The sequence below is a fragment of the Quercus robur genome, chromosome 2 (assembly GCF_932294415.1).
Source record: "Quercus robur chromosome 2, dhQueRobu3.1, whole genome shotgun sequence".
Classification (NCBI taxonomy): Eukaryota; Viridiplantae; Streptophyta; class Magnoliopsida; order Fagales; family Fagaceae; genus Quercus; species Quercus robur.
Window position 1 is genome coordinate 75,453,069 of NC_065535.1, and position 9,568 is coordinate 75,462,636.

Genomic DNA, 9,568 nt, shown 5'->3' on the forward strand with positions numbered 1-9,568 from the left:
CTTCTTAATATTTTTAATGAAGACATTTAGGGTTCAAAATTAAAATCCAAATCAATAATTTTCCAAACAAATTCATTAATAAATCAAATGTTCATTATCTAGCTAATTGCCACCACTTTTTTTTTTTTTAAGAAACGTGCCTATCATCTTATTGAAAATAACCTAGAAAATCAGCTAATACAAGATTATTAATATCTGGAGGAACAGACTTCATCCAGACTAAAAAATAAAAAGAAAACTTAGCTCTTCTAACTAAAGCATGAGTTACCCCATTGCCTTACCTATAAGTACGAGCAAAAGACCAACTCAAAAAGGAGTTTATAAAGGACATATTGTCTTTTATCAAGTGATCAAAAGTGAAGTTAAACATATCACCTCTCTGTAGGGCATTTATGACAATCTCCAAGTCGCCTTCAAAAATAGACTTACCAATACCAAATTCTTGAGTAAATAGTACTACTCTTCTTGCTGCCAACATTTCCAAAGTAACCACTGAGGAGGGTTTTTGTATTTTTTCAGAGAGAGAGGCCATAACTTCACCTTGATGATTGCAAACCACAACTCCAATACCAGCTTCCCCTTCCTCCTCAAACAAAGCACCATTAGAAAATAGGGAGTGTTGGTGCAAACACAATGATAATGGAAACAACACAATGAGAAACTGAATAGTACTTCTAAATATTATTAATCAATGAGAAAAATTACACAACACTATTTGGACTGAGGCGCGGTACTCGCTCTCTTTAAGAAGATTCAAGTCCTTGGTTGGCTAAACTTTGTAACCGGTGCAGACCTTCTCTGACTTGTCTCCCCCAAGATACAACAACTCAACAAATGTTGTATGGCTAGAACAGCTTCTACACAAAGTGTTCAAGTCCAAAGCTCCACCAAAAGAACACTTTTCTTTCGAAATCTCTCAAGTATTTAGGAATATTATTGAATTCACTCTCTCACACAATACTCTTTGCTTTTAACTATTTTCTTCATTCACTCTTGATATGAAATTAGTCCATAGCATAACTGTATATATAGTCTTCCAACACTTCACATAACCTACATGTTATTTATTAATTTAGAAAACTTCTCTTAATTTATTTAATCTAACTTACATACAAGTAACTCTTTCTTTAACAAATTATAACTCATCTCTTTATTCATCTTCAGTTATTTTGAGTTTCAACATATTTAATTTAAAATGTACTAACAGGGAGTCTTCTTCCAAGGAAATTCAATAGTATAATCCAAAGCTCATTAGAAAAAAATTAGATAAATATTGATAATATTGTTTAATCAATATTTAAATATAATATTAAAAAAAAGACACTACTTAAAGTTTTTACCTTAATTCTCAAAATACATGGAGCCGGTTCTGAACACATTCTCTCTAGAGTATTAAAGCCAATCAATATATATATATATATATATATATATATATGAGATGAGTTCAAGTTACACCTGGTGTAACTCCTTAAGAGTTACACCTTTTTTGCACCGTAAATTTTTAATAAATCCAACGGTTGAAAAAATAGCATTAAATGATTATTGTTTTTCACATTATTTACCTAATTAATAACAGATTTTCTCTATCTTCATTTACTACTTTCCATAGATCTCATTGGGAGTTGTTTAACTGCGTCCTTTTCTTCCTTTTTTTTCTTCTTTTTTATTTATTTATTTATTTTTTAATCTTTTACGCAATAAGGGTATTATCATCAAACAACCCGATTAAGTTATCCATATATTTACCAAACTCTCGTCTAAAGTATTACAGACTTACTATACACGGAGAAGTCCTATATCAAATTCAGAAATATGGAGACCTCACCAACGAGGTCCTCTCAAGACACCCAGACACAATAGCTACATACTTTTTGGTTTGCTCTTTCTCTTCCAACATAGAAACAACATTATTAACATCTTAATGGCTTCCTACGCACCATCATCTTCAAGGTTGTTGACCCGCTCACATTCATCAATCCATTCACTATATATATCTATGGGTTCAGTTAAAGCTGTTACAGTTGAAGATAGGGTGGATTTGAGATCAAAAAATAAAATAAAGAAGGGAGTAGGACAAGAGGAGTGTTTATGTAAAGAAAGCATCAGATCTTGTGGAATGTCAATCAATGAAAGAAGGTGGTAGAGTGTCAAAAGTGTGTTCTATAATAAAAATAATTTTCGTTACTAAGCTTGCAATTTTTTTTTGTTTTTGTTTTTTTTTAAGGAGGAAAGTGACACAGTTAAACAATGCCCAGTAAGGTCTATGGAAAGTAATAAATGAGGATAGAGAAAATCTGTTATTAATTAAGTAAATAAGGTGGAAATCCTCAATCATTTAATGCTATTTTTTCAACCATTGGATCTATTAGAAATCTACGGTACAAAAAAGGTGTAACTTTTAAGGAGTTACACCAGGTGTAACTTGAACCTATCTCTATATATATATATATATTGGATGAAAACTTAATCATCAATTCATCATAAAATAACTAGCATTTTCGTAATGCATATATTGTTTGTTACAATGTCTAGGGTTTATATCTATTTCAGAAACCATACCCTAATTCTTGATGACTCCTTAAATTAACCCATGAAATAAGGGACATTTAATATTGCAAGCAGCAAGATTGCCTCTAGGTCATGCTTATGCTCAACTCCAACAATATATAGTGTAAAGCTGTTCAATTATTTGATACCCAAAAAAAAAAAAAAAAAGACTTAGCGTGAAAAATTGACTAACAAAAAGAAGATAATAATTAGGAAAGCCTCTATGCCACTTTAGATGTCACATATGTCTCCTACTATAGCAACTTTGTGCATGCAGTAGTTCTAGCTTGCCATGGAGAAGCTAAAGGAAAATAAAAGAATATTATTTGAACAATCAGAGTACATTATGGGGCAGTACGAGTTGCACCCGTGCTACTTATTAAAGGTAGATGATAACCCGTTCACTGCCTTTATGTGAGTAGACAAGGATCGATATTTATGACAACGTATGCACTTATAAATGTTTGGAAATTAGGGTCTCTACCCTAATTAATGATCTCATGAAACCTAGAGTTGTTGTTGTTACCTTTTTTATATATAACTAGTCGCTAACCCGTGCGATGCACGGAATAATTTAATAAAATTACATATATGATTAGAAAATGAATAAAGAAAAAAAGAAAAATGCCTAATATATTTAAATTCAACTGCACTTAGTCATTTTTTTTCTCTCATTTGATGCTTTTGGTGTAGTTTACTTGTGATGATTGTGAAGCATTTGGCTATTTCCTTATTTTCTTTTAGAACAACAGAAGTTATGGGAGAAGTAAAATGAAGAATTTATGGATGAGGTTTTTGGTACTTCTATTTGCTAATTGTTGATAGATTTGTTGGTCTTTTGTTTTGCTAGAGCTGAATTTTATGTTTCCTGCAATGTTTGTCATTTATTAAAAATGTTTCAATAAAAATGTGCAAAATACATTCATACACTCAACTATCTAATTTTTTTCATAACTAACCTAGCACACATAGTAGAAGGGGACCATTTTTAGAAGATGATTTATTTAGTTTTTCTTCTGTTTGAAATAGCTAACTTATAGGTTTTTTTGATTACTGTAACAAACAAACAAAAAAAAAAAAAAAAAAAAGAAGAAGAAAAAAGCTATCTTCAGCCAAGAGTTTAAAGTAAAAATTGTGTGTGCTTTGTTTTAATTAACATTCGTATTCTTTTACTTATATAATCAAAAGTTTCAAATGTGTGTACTTTAATACACCATTGAACTTAAAGTGACTAACAATAATGCTAGTAGTGTGTATCTTGATTTGGCTAAATTTTGTTTCAAAGTTGGCAAAAAACTAAGAATTCCACAAATATAGAAAACTTAAATGATAGACAACACAAACCAAATTTGAAAAATAGGTACAATGAAACAAAACACAATTAGTGAAAACAGAAAATGCTCTAAACCAAAAACTGGTTTGAATTTCAAATGAGTAATTATAGAAGCATCAGTATGTAGATTTTCAATTTTCCTTTCTTTCTATATGTCTTTAGTACCAACCTTCATGACTCTTTTACAATTTTTTTTAGATATTGTTTTTCAATTCCTCTTGATTTTAAAGACACAACTATTGGATCTCAACAACATACCAATGCAAATATTAATTACTTAAAATTTAAAATAAATTATTTAAACATGATAAGTTACAATTCAAATTGAGTCTCATGAGTTTTTTAAATGTAAAGAGAACACTACATTATTTAGAAATTAGATGTATATAGACAAACAGTAAATGCTATACACACAAAAAAAAAAAAAAAAAAAAAAAAAATTCAGAAATTTATTTCAAGGGCAAACAAAAAAAAAAAAAATCTAACAAAAAAATTTGCCAAGCAGGAAAAAAATTCTAACCAAAAAAAAAGATTGAAAAACCAAATCCAAGAAATTGGAAAATTTTAATTGTAATTTAGCATACCTTTAATTATTTCTTCAAAGGTATTTATAATTTAAAATTGTAAAAGTGTCTTTAGCGTCAAGGTTAAAGGGTCTAAGAAATACCTTATTAATACCTTTGATGCTAATTTACAATTTAAAATTAGAAGAAATAATGATAGAAGAAGAAATACCTTTGACATTGAAGAACCTTTTTTTTCTTTATCATCAATAAAACGATAAGAGTATGACCATCGATTCCATTGTGATCAAGCAAACAATATAGCAAAAATAACCAAATGTCACTACGTTGCCAAACCATCTATATATTACTTCAAGATTTATATAACTATATAATATTATTGATCGACTTGAAGATGGGGTTCTCACCTCGATTTTGCGGCAAGCAAAGCCTTATGCCCTTAAACAAATTATGTTTTAGGGTTTTAAGAAGACCATAAAACACAAATTTTCTTTCACTTTAGAGAAGCTACTAATAACAAATACTACATGCATTGAAAAATATTTCCATAATTCAAGGTATCAAATAAAACTATCATAAATATTCGTAAAGCATATCAAATAAATTAAAGGCCTACAATGGAGTCTATAAAAACATCTGGTTGTTGAAAGATTCCAACTTTCTACAAAGTAAGCCTCAGATACAAAACAACTACATAGGATTCGGTGATTAATTAGCCTATCCCTACAGACAAGAGGTTTAAGCCTTGGTTTATTGTTGTAGGGAAGAGCCGTGCATGAGAAAGAGAGAGAGAGAAGAGCCGTACGTGTATGAGAGAATGAGAGAGAGAAGATAGAAGACAGAAGAGAGATTTTTGTTTGTAGATACTTGGTTTGGTGTGGTGACTTGGGACTGTTGCAAACTTTGCAGCAACCTTAAACCCTAAGAAGAAGAAGAAGAAAGACAAAACAGAAAACACTCTTCAGAAAGCTCGAAACAATAGGTGACTCCAAAAAACATCCGGTTGTTAAATAATACAAATATATATATATTTATATATATATATAAGACTTTGGATTGGGCTTGAAGTGTAGACTCAATAAAAGGAAAAAAAAATCTAAATTAAAAAGAAAAAGAAAATAGTGGTGACGTGGAAAATTGTGGGAGCTTCAGAGGTTTCGGTTATATATATATATATATATATTGATAATAAGAGAAATTCTAATGGGTGCCCTTAGGGCATTAGTTAACAATCCATTTTAGGAAAGTTTTTACGTCACTTTTATGAAAAATGAAAAAAGCTATCAAAACATTAATTGCTTTTTTTTTCTTTTTCCATAAAAACTTTCTTTAACTAAATTCTTAATCAATGCCTTAAGGGCACTCGTTAGCATAACCCTAATAATAATAATAAAATGTTATTGTTGTTACTTTTTTTTACAAGGACTTTGTTAATAGGTGTCAGCCAGCACCTGTTAATGAACTAGCTGTGGTTCATTTATGATCTATCACAAATCTCACTGCATAGGAAATTGGCCAAATTTTACTTTTCAGATGTAGTTTATCACAAAATTATTTAACTTTCTCCATTTAAACTAACACACATTTAATATATATTCAATTTTTTCCACATCTCTAAAAAAAACTTGAATAATTTATTTTAAATTTTATCAAATTAACGGGTGCTGTATAGCACCCATTAACAGCACCCTTTTTACAATAATAAAAAAGTTGGTGTTGTTGTTACTTTTTATATAATAATAATAATAATAATAATAATAATAATAAAGTTGTTTTTTTTTTTTTTAACATTTGCTCTAGGTTTTATTTTTAACATAATGGGTTCCATATCCGTCAACACAAAAAACTTATTAATGTCTTGGTCTAGTTGATGATAAAGAACTATCATCATTATTAGAAGCTATAAGTTGAAATTCTCTCTAAAAATAATGTTTCATTTTCAACACACGGCTGGTGGAAATTCAAAACTTTTATATGTACAGGCGAATTAAATTTGTACCTTTATCTTAGAAAATAATTCATTAACAATTCACTGTTTCTGTTTCATAGTACTATTTAGGGATGGCCATGGGTAGGGTATGGATCGGGTATACCCATACCCGACCCGAAAAGTTTACCCATGGATAACCGATTATTAATACCCGTTAATATCCATACCTAAATCTTATCCGAATATATTATCCATGGATATACATACCCTACCCGAAACCCATTTAATTTTTTTTTTTTATATATCTTTCACAAGTATTTCATGAAAAACCTTTTTTGCTCTTAAGTTCAAGATCAGTATCAATCATCTGCTTCTCCATATACGCATGAACTCACTTACCAATATCTAGAGACCCTGTTATGGCACAAGCTGAAATCACGCTAACAATCCCTTATCAGGTTCAACACCCATCTTCAGCATTTCTCTTAACAAATCCAAAGCCTCATTGACCAATCAAACCTTTGCATACCCACTTATCATCGCACAACACAGTCCAGAAAACCAAGTTCCTCTCAGAAATTTCATCAAACACTTTCTTAGCAAACCCAATGTCTTCACATTTTGCATAGAAATTCACCAATGCGGTCTGAACAAACGGGTTGGAGCCAAACCCAGATCACAAAATACACATACGAACCTACCGACCCTCTTGAGAAATAAAGGCTAAGGTAAACGAGTTTGGACAAGGGTACCCTCTTTTAACCAATCTTTTGAATTGATTAACGGGTTCCCTTGATGGCATTTGGATTTAGGAACAATCCCTAATCATGGAATTCGAAGAGAATATGTTTGGGTTTGGGATCTGAGAGAAACTCGGTGCTCATAATCGATGTCACCAAAGGGTGAAAGAGCACAGAAGGCTATGATTTTGGAGAAGGAGGCGAGCATGGATTTGGGTGAGGATCGCATGCTGGGGCATTATTGGATTCATCTGAATGTTTTTGTATGGTTGGATAACGCGGGAAACTTCACAACCACTTCTAACGATTGAGTTTGGGAGAGGCGGAGACTGGAGAGAGTGACGGTGAGGAGAGGCGGAGACTGGAGAGCTATGAGAGAGAGAAAGTGACAGTAAGGACTGAGGAGAGGCAGAGAGAGTGTGAGACTGAGTGACGGTGAGAGAGGTTTAGGTTTTTTTTTTTTTTTTTTAAGGGTCGGGTATGGATAATATCCATACCCTACCCGAACAATTCAGGTAATATCCATACCCTACCTGGTTAAGCTCTACCCATTAAGAACCGAGTATTACCCGAAACATTTGGATCGGGTAGGGTTGGATATCCATTACCAAATGGGTATGGCCATCCCTAGTACTATTGAAGTACATTTTTATGTTAAATTCAGTAAACATCGTTATATAAATTTAGAAAAACACACGATCAATAGTTAAACCTTAAATTGGCAGGGGCCCATAATTGGCAATAAAAGCTACCAACAAAGCCCCAACCAACAAATGAATTACAACTGAAAAAAAATTTTCAGGGTTCATAGTTTAACTATGCTTCCAAAAGTTCACTTAACTGAAACTCAGACACTATATATGTTCATTCAACTGAGATTGTAAAACTAGCAAACTGAATTTGATGACCTAACGTTTTAGGCCAAAATGGCAAAATGCTCATTTCTCACAAACTTTCTAACAAAATGTCCTCTATCTGAAACTATTTAAGGAAATACCCCTGTTTTGAAATTGCCCCCCATATCTTTAAATAGTTTCAAACCGGGGGCATTTTACTGGAAAGTTTGTGAGAAAAGGGTAAAACTCCATTTTGGCCTAACGTTTTATCCTAAATTTTCCGGCCAAAATGGGCTTTTACCCCTTTCTCACAAACTTTCCAACAAAATGCCCCTTATCTGAAACTAATTAGGGAAATACTCCTATTTTGAAACTCAATTTTCTAAAAATCGAGTTTCAAATGTAAAACTCGATTTTTGGAACATCAAGTTATAGCAAACGTGGACTTAGAATTTTTTTTGTTTTTTTTTGGGAACTCAAGTTCCATGTAAAGTACTCAAGTTCCACTTGAATTTTTTCAAGGAACTCAAGTTCCATGAACTCGAGTACTTCACATGGAACTCGAGTTCTAGAATTTTTTATTTTTTTTTTAATTTTCAATTCGCTATAACTCGATTGTCTAAAAATCGTGTTATAAATTAAAACTTTATTTTTAGAAAATCGAGTTTCAATATAGGGACATTTCCTTAAATAGTTTCAGATATGGGGCATTTTGCTGAAAAGTTTTGGCGAAATGGGCAAATGCCCATTTTCTCCTAAATTTTCCTATATTAGAAGGACCCATGTTGCATGATATTTTTTGGGAGAGGCATATGTTAAAAGTATGTGTCTCAATAGTTTAAACTTTTGGGACAATTGATAATTTAATATGGTATCAGAATAAGAAGTTTTAAGTACAATCGATAATTTAACAACATGCAACCACTCTAAACCTGTTGAGAGAGATTTAATTCCTTGACCCTAAACTGACAAAAAAAACCACTCCCTAGGAGTTTCTCTCTAATGATGTCTCTCTGTTTGCCTTACCTATGAGATTGTCCTTAAGTTTTAATACACTGTGCGTGTTGTTCATCCAAAGTACAGAAATCTCAAACCTCTGCCAATGATTTTATTGGTAGAAAATCTGTAGAGAGTTATTTAAAGTACCAAAATTCCAATTGATGCAAAGGAGTTCGTTCATGGAAGAAGTTCTATGGAAGGATTCAGAATCAAAAGTTATGGGACCAGGGTTGTTTGTCGAGGTTGCATAGAAAGCCCATTATACAAATATTTTTAGGTCTAGATTATTGTAATTGATTCTTCTGTAATGAATTTCCTATGGATTGTGTATTCCCTAATGCTTTTTATTTTGAAATTTTTTTTTTAAAAAAAGTTTCTATTTCATCACCAATTTCATGTGTGCTTTTTATTACTTTGATTTATTATTTTTGGATTTTGGAGACTTATTATGGGGCCATTTTTTTTTTTCACCAGCTCCGATCCACTCTTCTTTTTTTCTATAATTTATTAAAATTTGATTAAAAAATATATCATACATTAAATTAAAACTCATAAAACACCAAAAATCAAGTTTTAACATTACAAAACCATTTAAAAGCATAACAATATACCAAGAGTCTTGTAATTCAATTGGCATCTCTTGGATTTTTCCAAAGAAG